Here is a 19,093-nt window from a genome sequence, read left to right as displayed (position 1 = left end):
ATGCAAGGATTCTTCAATATACACAAACCAATCAATGTGATACACCATATTAACAAAATAAAGAATAAAAACCATATGATCATCTCAATAGATGCAGAAAAAGCTTTCAACAAAATTCAACATGGATTTATGCTAAAAACTCTCCAGAAAGTGGGCATAGAGGGAACATACCTAAACATGATAAAGGCCATATATGACAAACCCAAAGCAAACATCATTCTCAATGATGAAAAACTGAAAGCATTTCCTCTACGATCAGGAACAAGACAAGGATGTCCACCCTCGCCACTATTATTCAACGTAGATTTGGAAGTCCTAGCCATGGCAGTCAGAGAAGAAAAAGAAATAAAATGAATTCAAATTGGAAAAGAAGAAGTAAAATTCTCACTGTTTACAGATGACATGATACTATACATAGAGAATCCTAAATATGTTACCAGAAAATTATTAGAGCTAATCAATGAATTTGGTAAAGCTGAAGGTTACAAAATTAATGCACAGAAATCTCTGGCATTCCTATTCACTAATGATGAAGAATCTGAAAGTAAAATTAAGAAAACACTCCCATTTACCACTGCAACAAAAATAATAAAATATGTAGGAATAAACCTACCTAAGGAGACAAAAGATCTGTATGGAGAAAATTATAAGACAGTGATGAAATAAAGATGATAAAAATAGATGGAGAGATATACCATGTTCTTGGATTGGAAGCATCAACATTGTGAAAATGACTATACTACTCAAAGCAATCTACAGATGCAATGCACTCCTTATCAAATTACCAATGCCATTTTTTACAGAACTAGAACAAAAAATCTTAAAGTTTGTATGGAGACAAAAAAGACCCCGAATAGCCAATGCACTCTTGAGGGAAAAAAACGGAGCCTGAGGAATCAGACTCCCTGACTCCAGACTATACTACAAAACTACAGTAATCAAGACAGTATAGTAATGGCACAAAAACAGAAATATAGATCAATGGAACAGGATAGAAAACCCAGAGATAAACCCACACACCTATGGTCAACTAATTTATGACAAAGGAGGCAAGGATATACAATGGAGTTAAGACAGTCTCTCCAATAAGTGGTGCTGAGAAAACTGGACAGCTACATGGAAAAGAATGAAATTAGAACACTCCCTAACACCGTACTCAAAAATACTCAAAATGGATTACAGACCTAAATGTAAGACTGGACACTATAAAACTCTTAGAGGAAAACATAGGAAGAACACTCTTTGACATAAATCACAGCAAGATCTTTTTTGATCCACCTCCTAGAGTGAAAATAAACAAATGGAACCTAATGAAACTTAAAAACTTTTGCAAAGCAAAGGAAACTACAGACAAGACAAGAAACAACCCTCAGTATGGGAGAAAATATTTGCAAACAAATCAGTGGACATAGCATTAATCTCCAAAATATATAAACAGCTCATGCAGCTCAATATTAAAAACAAACAAACAACCCAATCAGAAAATGGGCAGACGACCTAAATAGACATTTCTCCAAAGAAGACATACAGATGGCCAAGAAACACATGAAAAGCTGCTCAACATCACTAATTATTAGAGAAATACAAATCAAAACTACAGTGAGATATCACCTCACACCCGTTAGAATGGGCATTATCAGAAAATCTACAAACAACAAATGTTGGAGAGGGTTTGACAAAAAGGGAACCCTCTTGCACTGTTGGTAGGAATGTAAATTGATACAGCCATTATGGAGAACAGTATGGAGGTTCCTTAAAAATCTAAAAATAGAATTATCATAATACCCAGCAATCCCACTACTGGTCATATACCCAGCGAAAACCATAATTCAAAAAGTCACATACGCCACAATGTTCATTGCAGCACTATTTACAATAGCCAGGACATGGAAGCAACCTAAATGCCCATCGACAGATGAATGGATAAAGAAGATTGGTACATATATACAATGGAATATTACTCAGCCATAAAAAAGGAACAAAACTGGGTCATTTGTAGAGACGTGGATGGATCTAGAGACTGTCATACAGAGTGAAGTAAGTCAGAAAGAGAAAGACAAATATTGTATATTAATGCATGTATGTGGAACCTAGAAAAATGGTACAGATGAAACGGTTTTCAGGGCAGAAATAGAGACACAGATGTAGAGAACAAACATATGGACACCAAGGGGCAAAAGTGGTGGTGGTGGTGGGGTTGGTGGTGGGATGAAATGAGAGATTGGGATTGACATATATGCACTAATATGTATAAAATAGATAACTAATAAGAACATGCTATATAAAAAATAAATAAAATAAAATTCAAAAAATAAAAACCACAATATATTAAATATGTCAGTTTTTCCTAGGTTAATTTATAAATTGCAGTGCCAATAAAAATGCCATCAAGTATTTTTACGTAGCTAGTGTATCTACTTATCAAGTTCATTTCAGAAACGACTAATGTCTGAGGAGGAAGGATGGAGTTTTTATTAAGTGATATTATATAACTAGAAAGCAATGTTGAAAAAAATGTGTATCTGTTTTTAGCAAAAGATAATTGCAAGTGGAACAGACATACTATTTTTCTTTTAAGTTGTAAAAGGATTACAGACAATATAAGTAAATCTCTATAATATTAAAGAGGAAAAAATTGTTATAATTATGTCTCAACATCTAGAAATAATAAGAAATTTTATGACAAATTACTATCATTAAAAAATGCTTAGGTGACATAAATTCATAGTGGGGGGTACTTTAGTCACCTTTGGGTAATGCAAGATAACTCATTTTTTAAAAAAATTATTGAACAAAATATTTTAAAAAACAAGCCTTATTCTGCTTCTTTCTAAGTTATCTCTACTCCAGGGTAATCAAATAGTTAATTAAATTATGTTTTTTTTCTTTACTGAAGTTTATCAAATAATTGAAAAGGAACAAATACCAAAGATGAGAGGGAATTTGAGTAATGGTTTTCCTCACTATTGAAAGCAGAGCATTTCTATGAAACCTTTCTAAAACTGAAATGGACAAAGCAATTACCGTAGGACACATCTTGCTAATGAATGCACAAAATAAATACGTTGAGGTAAAGCACAGATGCTCACAGACACAGTTCAAAGCTATGGTGGCTTGATGCTGATTGTAGTTCCCAGGGAAGGAGCTTGGCGGTGCCACTTTTTCACCTTGGGTTGCATGATGCCTCTATAAAGGCTCCCTGCAAAACTAACGTTAAACGCTATTTTCACTTTTATCCTATTTTTGTAAAAGCAAAAAATCTCTTCAGATTTCTTTTGCCAACTGAAAAAAAATGCACAACCTGAGAGTTGTGATTTAAATTTTATTTGGGATAAAATGAGGACTATAGCACAGGAGAGAGCATTTCAGATAGCTCTGAGAAACTGCTCCAAAGAGGTAGAGGGGAAGGTCAGAATATATGTGATTTTGGTGAAGGGGGAGTACATGCAATCATACATATATTTTTTTGCAGAACGTTTCTGTTAGTCTCATGAAGGTTACTGCTAGTCACAAGGAGCAGATGTACCATCAAGGATTTTAGTGCTTTTCTAGATACGAGGAGGTGCAAGAATTGGGCTCATAAAATTATCTCCTGAAAATATTTAACTATCTGAAGACCTGTTCTGTTAATTTTTCCTAGAGTACAGAGTGCATCATTCCTGATATCCAACCTGAACTCCTTTCAGGGGGTGTTGAAGGTCAGCAGCTGCAGTGGCTCATAATTTGGTCCTTGTGGAGGTAGATGTCAAGTGCCAATTTGTTAGTGAAAATAAATACTAATGAAGGTCTTTTGTAAAAGAAAGTAGTATTAAGCAATCTTTTGAAAAGTGGGGTATACCTATATTGGGAGAGCTGTTGGAAAAGCACCAGAGGACTTACAGTTAGGTTGGTCACTGTAATGAGGCCATCTGTGTTTGCTAATTGGCACTTAGGAAAGTTAGGCTCCTACCCTCCCACAGAGACTGGAAAACAGAGTTGCTATTTTTGTGGTTGATTACATTTCAAAGGGATATCTCCCAGGTACTTGAGAAAGACATTACAGAGTTTTAGAATATTTACATCTCAAAGAGGTAAAGAAATCATTTACAATTGCAAGTTTTCTAAAGTAAGTGCTCTAAGAAAATGGAAGTCATGGACCTATAGTAAGGGAGAACATATTTAAATTTAGTTAAGCTGAGGGGACTGCTCAGGCCATTGGTCACTGAGCAAAGTATGAAGCTAATGATACCTCTGTATTATTTCAGTTTTTAGCTCTAAGTTTTATCTAACTCTGATTATCCTATAATCAGACCAACTTCTATTCTCAGTGTCCTTTCTCTATATTTTTAAAATTCCAGTCAAAACTTTTCTCATTCATGCTTTAATTTCTGCTGACAATGTTTTCCTAATAGTATCTTTTTCTTCGCTAATTTGTCCAGGTAGATAAATTTGGAATCTAATTTCAAATTCTTGTATTATTGCTATAGTAATCAGAGTCTTGTCAATCACATATTTTTAAAAACGGCTACTTACACTGTTTTGTTTTAAAAACAAAGTAAACAACATAAGTGGCATATTTAATAATTTAAATTACATCATTGAAACAGGAGGGAAGGGGACAGGGCACAACCTTCAAAAGAATGACATAGCCATAGGACATCACAAAAACTGTTTAGAACAAACTAGGTACAAGACAGTGGAAGATTCGACTTCCAGTAGACTTTGAGCCTCATTATACGCTCATTGTAAGGCATTAGCATGCTAAATGACACACCCACCAGCACCGTGACAGTTCTGAGGGCAACCATAAAAAGCCAAAAAGTGGGCAGTAGCCCATTTCCTGGAAATCTCTGCCCCTTCCCTGAAATAATTGGTATAATCCTCCCACTCATTAGCCTATGAAATTACCCAGCCCATAAAAACTAACCACGTCAAATTTCGAGGCTCTATCTTTCCTTCTGAGATGGCCCACACTCTGTGGAGTGTGTTTCTCTCTAAATAAATCCACTTCTTACTATCACTTCATCTCTGAATTCTTTAGCAACAAAGCAAGAACCTTAAATTCACTGGGAACATCATGAACAAAATTCAAAAAGTAAAAAAAAAAATTTTCATTACCTGAATCTATGGTCAGAAATGCAGGCTTTAGGAATTTCAAACATCATTATGAAACTCAGGCATATTCACATAGAATAGACCTTTATCTCATTAATTTTTCAACAGGTATTTATTAATCACCTTTTATGTGTCAAGCACTATTTTAATGCTGTGGATATAATCCAGTGAAGAAAGTAGGGTACAAATGAATGGATAAATAAATGAAAAAATAAATAAATTATTTATTTAGTAAAATATAATTTATTAAGATAACTCAGAGCAATACTGGTAGTGCCTGCCATAGTAAAAAATAATGGGGAGACTGAAGATGGGGCACCATAAAGATAGTGTTGACATTTTCAACAATTTAGTGGGAGGACCTACTGATAATGAACATTTAATTTGCCATGTGGCTATCTGCAGGTAGGGTACTCCAGGCAAAGAAAACAGCAGTGCAGAAGCTCAGAGGTAGGAGAGCTAGATCCATAAAAAGAGGCTAGAATGTGTGGTGAGGGTGAGCTAGAAGGAGAGACGTCAGGAATGATGCCCCAGTGAAAACAGATGGCCAGGTTGTGTAAGCCTATGTATATCATGGAGAAGTTTTAAATTTTTATCTGAGTGAGGTGGGGCCGTTGCAGCAGAGTTTTGACCTGAGGTACGACATATTAAAAGGACTGACTGGGGCTTCCTTGGTGGCGCAGTGGTTGAGAGGCTGCCTGCCGATGCAGGGGACACGGGTTCGTGCCCCGGTCCGGGAAGATCCCACGTGCCGCGGAGCTGCTGGGCCCGTGAGCCATGGCCACTGAGCCTGCGCGTCTGGAGCCTGTGCTCCGCAATGGGAGAGGCTACAACAGTGAGAGGCCCGCGTATCACAAAAAAAATAAATAAATAAAATCAACTCCTGAAACTCAAGCAAAAGAACAAATAACTGGATTTTAAAAATGAGGAAAGGGACTGTACGTATTTCATTATATAGTGTTATTTGAAAAGTATTTATCAAGGTTTTTCCATTCCCACAGTTAAATTTCTTTACAATTTTTAATGTTTGTTATTAACAGATTGAGTGGATACTTTTATATAATGCAAGACAGGGATCTTTTGTTTAACTTATTTATCCATTTGCATTTTTTTGGATTAATGATGTATTTGAATTTGTTTCTACCTCTGATTTTGTGTTTTCTTCTCACAATGTTTTGTCTCTCTCTTCTTTTAAATGCTTTTTTTGTGTATGTTCATTTTTCTATATGCAGTTTAAATATCCCAAATCTCAATACAATTTAATCAATATGAGTAGGAGAGGGGATTTTGGGAACGTAGTGGTCTACAAATGTCTCTTTCAAATATATTCTAATCTCTAAACAGAATAAAACAACTGCTATAATTTCTACATAGCTATTTACAAAGCAAGAAAGGCTCTTTTGCAGTTTCTTCAAGACAAATTGTGCTTTTTCTTATGTACCCTTCATGAATTGGACAAACACTTGAATAAAAGTCACTTATCAGATGTGTCTTTTGCAAATATTTTCTTCCAGTCAGTGGCTTGTCTTCTTATTCTCTTGACATTGACTTTTGCAGAGCAGCAGCTGTTAATTTTAAGTCTAGCTTATCAATTTTTTCTTTGATGGATCATGCCTTTGGTATTATGTCTAAAAAGTTATCATCTTACCTAAGGTTCTATAGGTTTTCTCCTATGTTATCTTCTGCTACTTTTATAGTTTTGCTTTTCACATTTAGGTCTGTGATTCATTTTTTTCTTTTTTTGTGGTACGCGGGCCTCTCACCGTTGTGGCCTCTCCCGTTGCAGAGCACAGGCTCCAGACGCACAAGCTCAGCAGCCATGGCTCACGGGCCCAGCCGCTCCACGGCATGTGGGATCCTCCTGGACCAGGGCACAAACCCATGTCCCCTGCATCGGCAGGCAGACTCAACCACTGCGCCACCAGGGAAGCCCCCTGTGATTCATTTTGACTTAATTTTTGTGAAGGTGTAAGATCTGTCTCTAGATTCATTTTTTTTTCAAAAGTGGATGTCTAATTGTTCCAGCACCATTTATTGGAAAAGACAATCTTTTTTCCATTGTATTGCCTTTGCTCCTTTGTCAAAGTTTATTATAATTCTATGGTTCTTTTTCTGTGATCTCTATTCTGTTCCATTGATATATTTGCCTAAGTTTTTGTCAATACCACACTATCTTGATTATTGCTGCTATATAGTAAGTCTTGATGTTGAGTAGTCACTCTTTTAACTTTGTTTTTCTCCTTCATTATTTTGTTGTTGTTCTGGGTCTTTTGCCAGTTTTTGTTGTTGTTGTTACTGGTTTCTAGCCTAATTCCATTTTGGTCTGAAAGCAAGAATTGTATGATTCTATTCTTTTAATTTTGTTAAGGTGTGTTTTATGGCCCAGAATGTGTTCTATCATGGTAAATGTTCCATATGAAAAGAATGTTTATTCTGCTCTTGGTGAATGAAGTAACCTTTATATCCACTTGTTCTTTATATCCACTTGAATGACAGTGTTGAGGAGTTTAACAATGTTCTTACTGATTTTCTCCCTGCTGGATCTGTTGCCCTTTTGTTCTTCTTTTGTATTTTTGTCTTCCATTCTTTTTATGCCATTTTGTCATTTTAATTGAGCATTTTATAAGATTCCACTTATCTCCTTTCTTAGCATATCTGTTATACTTCTTATTTTTTTAAACTTTTTTAGTATTTGCCCTAGAGTTTGTAACATACATTGACAACTAATTCAAGTCCACTTTAAATGACACTAGGCCACTTCTTGGGTAGTGTGAGTTCCTTATAATAACAAAATAATCCTAATTCCTCTTTCTTGTCCCTTTTATCATTGTTGCAAATCTTTTCACTTATATGCACACATACGTAAGCAAATATGTAAATATAAAATATATATTGAGCATGTTGTGCTAGTATTTTAAGCACACTTATTTGTACATCAAATTAAGAGTAGGTAAAATACAAGTTTTTATTTTGCACTTACTTATTCCTTCTTTTATTCTTTTCGTATATCTGAGTTTCTGACGTATATTATTTCTCTTCTTTCTACAGAGATTCTTTTAACTTTTCTATTTTTCTTCTTTCTAAAGAGATTCTTTTAACTTTAACCTGAAGCAGGTCTACTGACAATAAATTTCCTCAATTTTTGTTTGTTGAACTCTATTTCTCCTTTACTTTGGAAGGATAATTTCACAGGGTACAGAATTCTAGATTAGTTGTTTTTTTTCTCTCAACACTTAAAATATTTTACTCCACTCTCTTCTTGCTTGCATGGTTTCTGAGATGTAATTCTTGTCTTTGTTCCTTTAGAAGTGAAGTGTTTTGGTATTTTTTCCTTCAGGATTTTTTTTATCATTAATTTTTTGTAGTTTGAAAATAATATGCCTATCTGCAGGTTTTTGACAATTATCCTACTTGGTGTTCTCTGAGCTTCCTGGATCTGTAGTTTGGTGCGTGAAATTAACTTGGGGAAATTCTCAGTCATTATTTTTCCCAATATTTCTTGTTTGTCTCTTTCTTCTCCCACTGGTATTCCTATTGTGCATATGTTACAATTTTCATAGTTGTCCTACCATCCTTGGATATTCTGTTCTGTTTTTCTCAACATTGTTCTCTTTGCTTTTCAGGTTTAGAGGCAGGTCTGTTGAGATATCCTCATGCTCAGGGACTCTTCAGTTGTTCAGTCTACTAATAAACCCATCAAGGGCACTCTTCCTTTCTATTTCTGTGTTTTTGATCTCTAGCTTTTTGTTATTGTTGTTCTTTCTTAGGACTTTGATCTCTCTGCTTACATTGTCCATCTCTTCTTGCATGCTGTCTATTTTATCCATGAGATCCCTTAGCATATTAATCATAACTGTTGTAAATTCCCAGTCTGATAATGCCAATACACATGCCACTGATGCTTGCTCTGTCTCTTCAAATTTACTTATTTATTTGTTTGTTTATTTATTTATTTTCTTTTTGCTATGTCTGATTTATATTTTTTTCATTGATAAACAGATATAAGGTACTGGGTAAAAATAATAACTGCAATAGGCCTTTACATGGGGCAGGGAGGTGTGGGTGAAGCAAAAGCAATCTATAGTCTTATGATTATCTCTAAGTCTTTAAGTGAGCCTCTCCCTCTGGACTATTAACTTCACAAGTGTTTCTCATTTTTTTCTTTCCCTTTAGATAGAAGAAGATGGCTAGAATAGATTGAGCTGGGTATTTCCATTTTCGCATGTGAGTTAGGCTCTAATAATACCTCAGCAAGTTAGGTGATAGTTAGCTAGTTTCTCCCTAGGGCAGGCCTTGTTAAGAAAAGAAGCCTCTGGTATATTTTTAAATGTTTCCTTATCCCCTCTCCCTGCTAAAGGCATGAGGGGACTTTTATTTGACATTCACTATAAGAATATGGTAGACCTCCTGGGGGTAAATCTCACAAAATTGTCAGGGACCCACTAGGACTTGGTCCTCCTGGAGTTTTTAATCCTCAGAGTGGTCCACACTGAGCCTCCAATAACTCCTCAATTACAGTTCAGGTTTTCATACCCCCACTGTTGTTTTAGTGCAAATTCCACTCATAGTCTCTGCTCAAGTAAGTCATGACTCCCTGTATTGGACTGACTGCCCCTCTAATCTTTGATTTGATCTGTGTCCTCACCTTTGTCATGGATACTAGAAGATTTGCTGATTTTTTCAGTTTGTTTAGCTTTTTACTTGTTGTTAGGATAAATTGGCAACTTCCAAGCTCATTACATGCTGAACTGGAAAACAAAAGTCTTTTCTTGCATTTTGCTCTACTATTCCTAGACCTTCCACTACAATATTTGAAATGGTTAGAGTGGAAAACTTTGTCTGCTTCCCATTTTAGGGTGAAAGCATTAATCTTCACCATTTAATATAATGTTATCTTTAGTTTTTTTCATAGATGTCCTTTGTCTTCCAGGTTTGGTATCATTATCAAGAATGGATGTTAAATTGTACCTAAAATAATTATGGTATATACTAAGAATATCATATGTTTATTTCCTTTTTTCCTTTTTTAGTCTGGTAATATGGAAAATTATATTTACTTATTTTCAAATGTTAAATCAGCTTTGCTTTCCTGTGATAAATCCCAGTAGGACATGTTATATCGTAAAAACTAAAAAAACTGAGAAAAATATATACAGAATAAACCCATAGGGACTTCCCTGGTGGTGCAGTGGTTAGGAATCTGCCTGCCAATGCAGGAGACACGGGTTTGAGCCCTGGTCAGGGAGGATCCCACATGCCACAGAGCAGCTGGGCCCATGTGCCACAACTACTGAGCCTGCGTTCTAGAGCCCACAAGCCACAACTACTGAGACCATGAGCCACAACTACTGAAGCCCGTGTGCCTAGAGCCCGTGTTCCGCAACAAGAGAAGACACCGCAATGAGAAGCCTGCACACCGCAATGAAGGCCCAATGCAGCCAAAAAAAAAAAAAAAAAAAGAATAAACCCATAAATCTAAAAGGAAAACATAGCAAAAATATTACCCCATTAGGCAATAACATATAGATAATAAAAATAAATGAATGTAAGCATAAACATTTAAGAAATACAACAATAAAAAAGCAAAACATATTTTGATACTTTATAGAAGAGAACAAACTAAAAAGACTAAATTGTACATATGAAAATATATAGAGGTAAATTAAACTAAAATTTTGGATTATAATTTCAATATCACGTAAGGTAGATTTTGGGCTGAAATCATTACCTGAGACAAAAAGAATACTTCATAATGCAAAAGGCTATGATTACCAGTAAAGTTATATCTCTGCATCAATAACACAACAACAATTTCTATAAGGCAGGTACCTCAGGAAAAGGAAGGAGAAATATATAGGCCTATACCTGTAACAGAAGATATTCACGCATTTAGAGAGACTTGCCTATTTTCAGGTGTTGAGAGAAATATTTAAAATCCACTTGTTAGCATCATCTAGAAGTGAACTGCTGCACTAATCTAGAATGCCTGCAATCTAGAATGGATGCAAAAGACAGTGAGAAAGAAACTTACTCCTAAGTACAGAACTTGAGATGTATATCTGGTGTGCATTTTGCCTAGAGAGGAAATGGTCAAATAGGTGCATCTACACTTCTTAATCTGAAGTGGCTGATAACTTGGCTAAATGATCTGGGGTTTAGAGGGAACAAGATCAGAGGATTGCATAAATGTGGGTCCTGGAAAATGTATGTGACTGGATCTGTCAGAAAGGGTACAACATGTAAAGAGATTTGTATTCCATTTGAATGCTTACTTAATACTGATGAGGTCCTTATTAATCAGGTAGGAAAAGTGACTTATTTTGTGAAAGTCGATCAGCCTCTTTCTCAGCTATCCTAGCATATGCTCAAAAAGCTCATGAACAAAGTAACTGATGGCAAGTATAGAGGTATCTGCATTCACTCAACTACATGAATTTTTCCTCTCCAAGGCTACACTGACTTCAATATCCAAAAGCATAGAACCACTGAAGGTCAAAATAGCACTGTTTCTCAGGGGAACAGTAAATGTCTTTTGATCTCACTGAAGAAGATACTTTTATTGGACATAGACGTGTATATTTTGCTAAAAGGCTCTGATAACCATGCCATCTGTTGACTTAGTGCAAGTTTTATTTATATGGTAATTATAGGAGAGAAACATGGAATAGATTCTCCCTCACAGTTCTCAGGAGGAATGATCCAACCCTGTTGAACCTTGATCTTGGACTTCTGGCCTCCAGATCAGTGAGACAATAATTTGCTGTTGTTTCAGCCAACCAGTATGTGGTACTTTGTTACAGGAGCCTTAGGAGGCTAATGCAATCAGCAAAGGCATGATGTTGTATCATTTTTTTCAAGTTTAATTACGAGTAAAAGGATATTTAAGAATGCTGAGTAGTAGGTCATGGTCTGTTGATACTGATCAAAATTGTTGCCTTTATAAGCTTCTGCCCATACTACAGGAGCTGGAATGTTCTCTAGCCTGAACATTTGCAGTTTAAATTCTGCCGTCAAAAGACACTTGTGCAAAGATTTGGGAAATTAAATAGAAGCCAGGTTTGCCCCTGCAGCAGTGGTGACTAAGCACATTGGCTCTGACAGATGATAGACGGGAGGTTTTGCTGATTAGTTATGGGCATACTCTTCAAATCCTTCAGCTGGATGCTGCGGGCAGCTCATCTTATCTCAGTCGTCCCTAGTGATATCTGCATTTCCTGAACAGGATTTATGAATTCTTTGATCTTCTCACCTCAACAGTTCTGATATTATTTTAAGCCTCTAATTCCCTATATTTCTGGCAGTTTGAAATAACTAAAGCTGTGTGTTTTCCTAAATCAAATGCACGTTCCTTCAAAATTTACTTAAAAAAATAGATTTTAGAAATAGGAATCCTCACATAATCCAAAAATAATGAAAAACTTTACAAAATATTACTATAAAAGCAAAATTGCATGACCTTTAGGACAAAAGACCAATTTTATTCTCCAAAGACAAATGCTAATTGATGTTCTGCTTATTCTAGCTTCACTTTGTACTATAAAAGTCTGTGAAATGATACATATCATAACACATTACTGTGAGTGTCTTGTCAACTACGGGTTGATAGTTCAGAGAACCCCATGGATTAAGCACACTGGCAGGTCTCTATGTCTCCAAAGTGATGCTGACTTATAAACGAGAAAATTTAAAAGAGGTACCCTAGTTGGCTAGAAAATATTTTACATGTTAGATTATTTTATGCGAAACAAACTGAGACTGCTGTCAAACTGATTTTATCTTCTAGAAAATTATGCTACATTTTTCTATCACAATGCAGACATTTATTATAGAAGCAAAGTGAATCTAGTGCATAGTACTCATAAGATAATAACTACTCTTGGGAATTATAGATACTTGGTTAAGTTTAGCGTCTCTTACTGCCTTAGGGATGTGGTTATGTTATGACAAACATAGCTCTCATCATTTCTTCTTTAAAATATATTATCAGTATAATATATTAATACTACTAAATTTTAAGTTTAAAATTTCCACATAGGAGAATTCTAGCTATTCAAACAGTTTTGAATGTGTCCTAAACCCTTTAGTCCTGCTATAACTGCTATGCATTTCATAGACTGAAGAGCACAGGGGCATTCTGTTAGCCTAAATTCTCATTCTTGGCTGCTGTGTGTTCCATTAACTGCAGGCTGATAGGTTCAAATTTGTTTGGGGAATTATGTACAGGCTGAATTAAATGGTACATATATTAAGGATTAGAAATAGCTGCTATTAAAAACTCATTTTCCAAATAATTCCAAATTGGTGATGTTAGAACATACCTGAGTGAATCAAGATGCTGCTTTGTTCAGACCTTCATTAAGTCCATATTCTCTCACAAGCAAGTATTCAATTGTCTTTAGGGCTTTGCATTATGTAGGATAAGTGCAGAGGTTTGCCTATTTATAATTAAGGCTGATTTGTTTTGATCTTTGCCACAGAGAGTCCCATATCAGACTAGCATGCTTAGTGATGTAAAAATAAAATAATTAGGTTACTAGTTCAGGAAACTTGAAGATCAAATAAGCACAGTACACCCTTTCTCTCCCAATGAATGCAGTTATGAAACCTAAACAGAGCAAATGGGGGAGCTAGGTAATGACTCTGAAAAGTAGCAGGCAGATTGAGAAGATCAGAATTTGAAATATCACTAGTAGCAGTGAGTCTCCTATGTTTTTTCCTTCTGTTATTTCGCAATCTGGTCTCAAGACAGTCTAAAAGCTAGAATTGAACACCAGTACTGTCAGACAGAGAGCCAGGAGAAGCCTCTAGTTCAGGATTAATGCATAGGAAAGGATTCTTCTGGCAAGGACAGCTGAGCCTGCAGGAATTGTAGGGCCTAAAACTGTACTAAGGGAATTCAATTCAATGCAAAAAACTCTTCAATTCAAAAAGCTGTATCAAATATTAAGGCAAGTCCCTATGATGTTTTCTTTCTCTGTTCTCCTGCCACTTGTTCAAGATACAGATGCAGTTAAGGAAAATTGCATGTTGGTGGAGGAAGGGAGTGGACAGAGGCCCAGTTTTGTAGCCAAAGAACGTAAAAGGGGTTCTAGGCAGTACCAGGAAGATGACAGGGAGGGACGACCTAGGGAAAGTAAACTCTTGTTCACCTCCAGTGGTGCATGTGTGAATCTAATCCTAAAATGGCATCAAATACTCTTACTGCTGCACAAAGAGATAGAGCTGCTCAGTTCCCAAAAATGGCTACTGGCTGGTGAATATGTGGAGCAGGTCAGAATACCACTGCAAAGTATTAGAAAATTGAACTAACATTAAAACCAAAACCCACAGAAGCATGGACAGAATGGGTCAACTAAATTCCACCCTGTTGATTGCCTTCTAAAACAAAAATATGAACATTTTTCACAGAAATTAAATTAGGAGTGGAGCAAGTGTGTGACTACAGACAGATAACAAGAGGGAGACTTTAGAAGTGATGGAACTGTTCTGTGTCATAATTATGATGATGTTTACATGAATGATGTTTACATACTTGTGTAAAAATTCCTAAAACTATCTTATAATAAAGTCAAATTTACTGTATATTAATTTAAAAAGTAAAATGATATTAGTTATAATGTAAAGTGATAGTATTGGTTTATTACATAAGTAATCTAAAGGCTGTCAATTTTCAAATTAATATTTCAACTAGGATCTCTCTTCTGTGCTCCATGTTTGAGCAGCCAATGATCTATCTGACATCTCTGGGGGTCATGGAACTTGTGTGTTTCACATTTATTCAAATAAGACATGAGCCCTGAACTCTCAATCTACACTCCCCATTTATGCACTTCCTCCATTCTTCTCCAGTTCTGTAAAGAGCAGCACCAACTACCCACTTCCACATGGCAGAAACAGTGACTCCATCTTGGCATCTCTCTCTCTCATCTCACACTGAATCAAAAGCCAGATCTCCATAGTTCTATCCTCATTACACATACATATGCACATGCACATACACATACATGCACATATACACACATATTTAATTCTTTTCCATCACCAGTATTTTAGTCTTAATGATCTATAGCTCTTGCCTAGTACCCTCTAACAGGTGTTTGTATATTTTTTTGCCTCATGTCTCATTCTCTTTAATTCTATATTTTTAAGAAACTGGCTGATGAATGTTTTCATATTTTACTTGGATATTAGCACCATACAATTTGAAGTCTTCAGTAAGTTTGTACTGGATTTATAATAAAATGTAAAACAATTAAGGGAGCTGTGACCCCTTATATGATCTGGCTCCTGCCAGTTTCTCAGGTCTCATTCAGTGCAACTCAATTGGTTACTACTTGCTAGGCTTTCTCTTTAATTTCCTTCTTTCATTTTCCAGATTAAGAGAAGCTCTTGCTCTCTCTTTATTAACCTCGGAGTCCCCATCATGTTGGTCCCTTTGCCTATAGTACCTCCACTTCCTTCTTCACCTTGACCATCTAACAGCAATTCATCAGATATATCTCTGCCTAAATGGGATCTTCTAGAAAGAGTGTTAACCTCCACCTTCCAGAGAAGCAACTAATTCTATTCTTTCATGCTTACCAGTCACTTCCTTCAGAGCATTATATGATGATACATAATGTTGTGGGTTTTTAAATATCTCAAGTATTAGTGGTCAGTCAGTTCCAATAAGACAAGAATCATAAAGTCTGTTTAATTGACCAGAGGTCTAGCCTTAAATCATTTGCATATAAAGGCTTTTAATATTAAAATTAATTAACAGGTCCATTTTAAACATCTGATTACTTTTTGTGCTTTGGTAAAGTATTAGTATTGTATTTCTCTGGGAAAAACAGAAGTATAGAATATTTTGTCACTTAAAGTAATTTTGTAGAGTATAAGTTGATATCACAAATAAATTAATACATGTGTTTAAATATGCTACGGCTCTTGAGAATAACAGAAATGCTGAGTGTCCATACCAATTTACCATGAGTAAACGGTCATTTTCCTGCAGTTTTCTTTAAACAAACAAAAAAATAAATAAACCTTGTTATGACATAAAAAGTACTGTTAAACAATTGAGGAGTAAATATCTCTTGTGTTGATTCTATATATTCATGTTTTTTAAAAAATATTGTATATAGCATGTCATAATGACATATGGTATAAAAATGATCTAAGAAAAATTTTCTTAAGTTCAAACCAAAGAATTAACTCTATCATGTGTTAGTCAGAAAGGGCCATATATTAGTGTGGATTTTATGTTTTAAGTACCATAAAGTCTAACTCAAACTACATTAAACAAGTAGAGCATTTAATGATACATGGTACTAAAACATTTAGAATTAAGACATTCGAATGGAAAGTTAAAACTCTCCAGGCTTCTAGATTATTCTAAGCAGTTCAAGGGCTTTACCTCCCAGGCTGTTTCTTTCTGTCAATGTCAGGTTTATCCTGTAACTGGCCCTTCCTTATTACGAGGTTTTAATCAATACGATGACATTACCTCTTTGCTCATCCTGAGGAAAAACGGGGAGACAGGAAGAGAGAGAGAGGGAAAGAGGGAAGGAAGGAGGGAGGAGGAGAGTACAGTAGGGAGAGAGAGGATGATTCTTCCAAATCAATAATAATATTAACACATAATAATAATAATATAATAATAATAAAAGACCTGTGATTCACTGTGATGGGACTAAATTTAGATAGGCATCCTTACCTAAACCTATCACTGTGTTTCAAAGGAAAACTGTGGACTGACTGGGTAAATCCATGACAAGAGCTGTGGATTTATATTTATTACTGCAAGCTAGTGGAGACCTCTCTTAGATCTGAGCTGGGATGAATTTAATTCCAACTATATGAATGCTATATGATACGGTTATCACTTCAAAGAAAGAAATTCTTAGCGTTGTAGGAAGGAAGAAGTAAATATGAAAATGAAGCCTGGAGAGATCAGACTATCTACAACAAATCACAGACAATCATTTAAAAATATGATAAATTTGGGCTTCCCTGGTGGCGCAGTGGTTGGGAGTCTCCCTGCTGATGCAGGGGACTTGGGTTCGTGCCCCGGTCCGGGAGGGTCCCGTGTGCCGCGGAGCGGCTGGTCCCGTGGGCCATGGCCGCTGAGCCTGTGCGTCCGGAGCCTGTGCTCCGCAACGGGAGAGGCCACAGCAGTGGCCCGCGTACAGCAAAAAAAAAAAAATTAGTTAATAAAATACCACATGCAAAATCTGTGTTTATTTATATTAAATAAAGATCTTTCCAACATGCAACAGCTACCTGTTTTAAATAGAGTCTTCATTAGGAAAGCAACCATAATATTCAAATCCATTTGGTTTCAAAAAGCCCATCAGTTTTAACCCACAAGCACATGTATACATAAAAATGAATGCTGTTTCTTATAAAAATTGGATTTTCTCTCAAATTTTTTGTTTATATTAAAATCATATATTTTCTGTATGTTAAAAACTATTATGGATAAGAGTAAGAGAAATTAAACATACCGCATTAGATAAAATGGCAATATTAATTTTTCATCTCCACAAACATATTAATTATAGCATTTCCATTGTATCATTAGTATAGTCTATTATTTTTATGTCCTTTTCTACATTCATAAAATGAATTATATCATAGACATTCTTCCCTTAATTTTATACATGAAATATGTAGAAAATGATAAAAAGCAAAAGACTTCATATAATAAAAATGTAATTTCAATTGCCCTATTTTTGCTAGAGTAGGCTTTTTATAAAAGGAGAATCCCTTACACAAATAATCCTATCTACTAAATCTAATTAACTTTGTAGAGAAGGTTTTATTGTGCTCTTTTATGTAGAAGAAAGACTATTCCTAACAATGATTTTCATGATGCATATAAACAAAGAGGATATTTCCAAGGTTCTCTCCAAAACAATAAGAGATCTGTTGAGTACACATTAAACTGGACCCTTTGTAGAATTAATCATTCAAAACTTTGTTTTAATGGCTACTCTTTCTTTCATGCTGCAAACTGGGAGAACAGTGTAGCAGCTGTTTGCCTTAAACGTTTGTAGATGTTGACCTCACATGCAATTTAGTTTTGTTGCTATAGCAATCGCTACAGGGAAAGAAAAATAAAAGAAAATTAATCTGCCTTACAGTTTAGGTTCCTAGAGTGCACCCCCTATGTGGTGAGTGCAATAATTAAATCTTGTTTACTGTGTTTTCTTTAAAACCTTTGATGTACTTGATGATATCTTCACTGCCTGATTGATTCTTCAGGTAAGGGAAACAACCAAAATTAATTGCCCTAATCTTCACTCAAGGAAAACACATACATTTTAAGCTAAAGCAAATTGAGTTTTGTTTTCTTTTTTTATTCCACTTCTAAACAGCTGGAGATTTTGTATTTCCTTTTCATTTCCTTTTCTGTATTATAAGAAAACACAGTCTCAGGGAGGGAAAAATAGTTGTAATCCACAGGTTGAGATTTCGATTGTGGAGCTTGAACAGAACAAAAGGATTTGCTCTTAAATTAATGCAACTTCCCTCCTGATACAAAATGACAGCAGGAAAAGAAAATTCTTTCCATAGTAAGAAGCTGGTTTAAAGGAAGATGTAGGTTAAATTGGACTTATATTAAATTCTAAGAGCAAATTATTTTTAAAATTGTTTTAAATCTTTTCCTCAGAATTTTATGCAATAAAGTTAATATGTATGAAAAATCTACAAAGTACTATGTAGGATTATTCCAGACAAAAACAAAAAGAGAAAAATAGTTTAAATGTATTAGTTTTTTTTATGAATTTGTAACTGTTCTCCATGTAACATAGATGAATGTGAAAATTTTCACATCATGGGCGTGAACTTCCACTGATTGATCAAAGAAAAATAATTTCTGTCTTCAGGAAAATAATCACCTGCAAGTTACCAGTGCATCCTAACATTTACTGTAATTACCTAAAACCAACATCAGATGTTCTTTCAATCCTCCCATTGTTTTACTTGTTCTCAATTGCCAATTTCCTTTTAT

This window comes from Pseudorca crassidens, chromosome 18, assembly GCF_039906515.1.
Source record: "Pseudorca crassidens isolate mPseCra1 chromosome 18, mPseCra1.hap1, whole genome shotgun sequence".
Lineage (NCBI taxonomy): Eukaryota > Metazoa > Chordata > Mammalia > Artiodactyla > Delphinidae > Pseudorca > Pseudorca crassidens.
Note: the sequence above shows the minus strand (reverse complement) of the source record.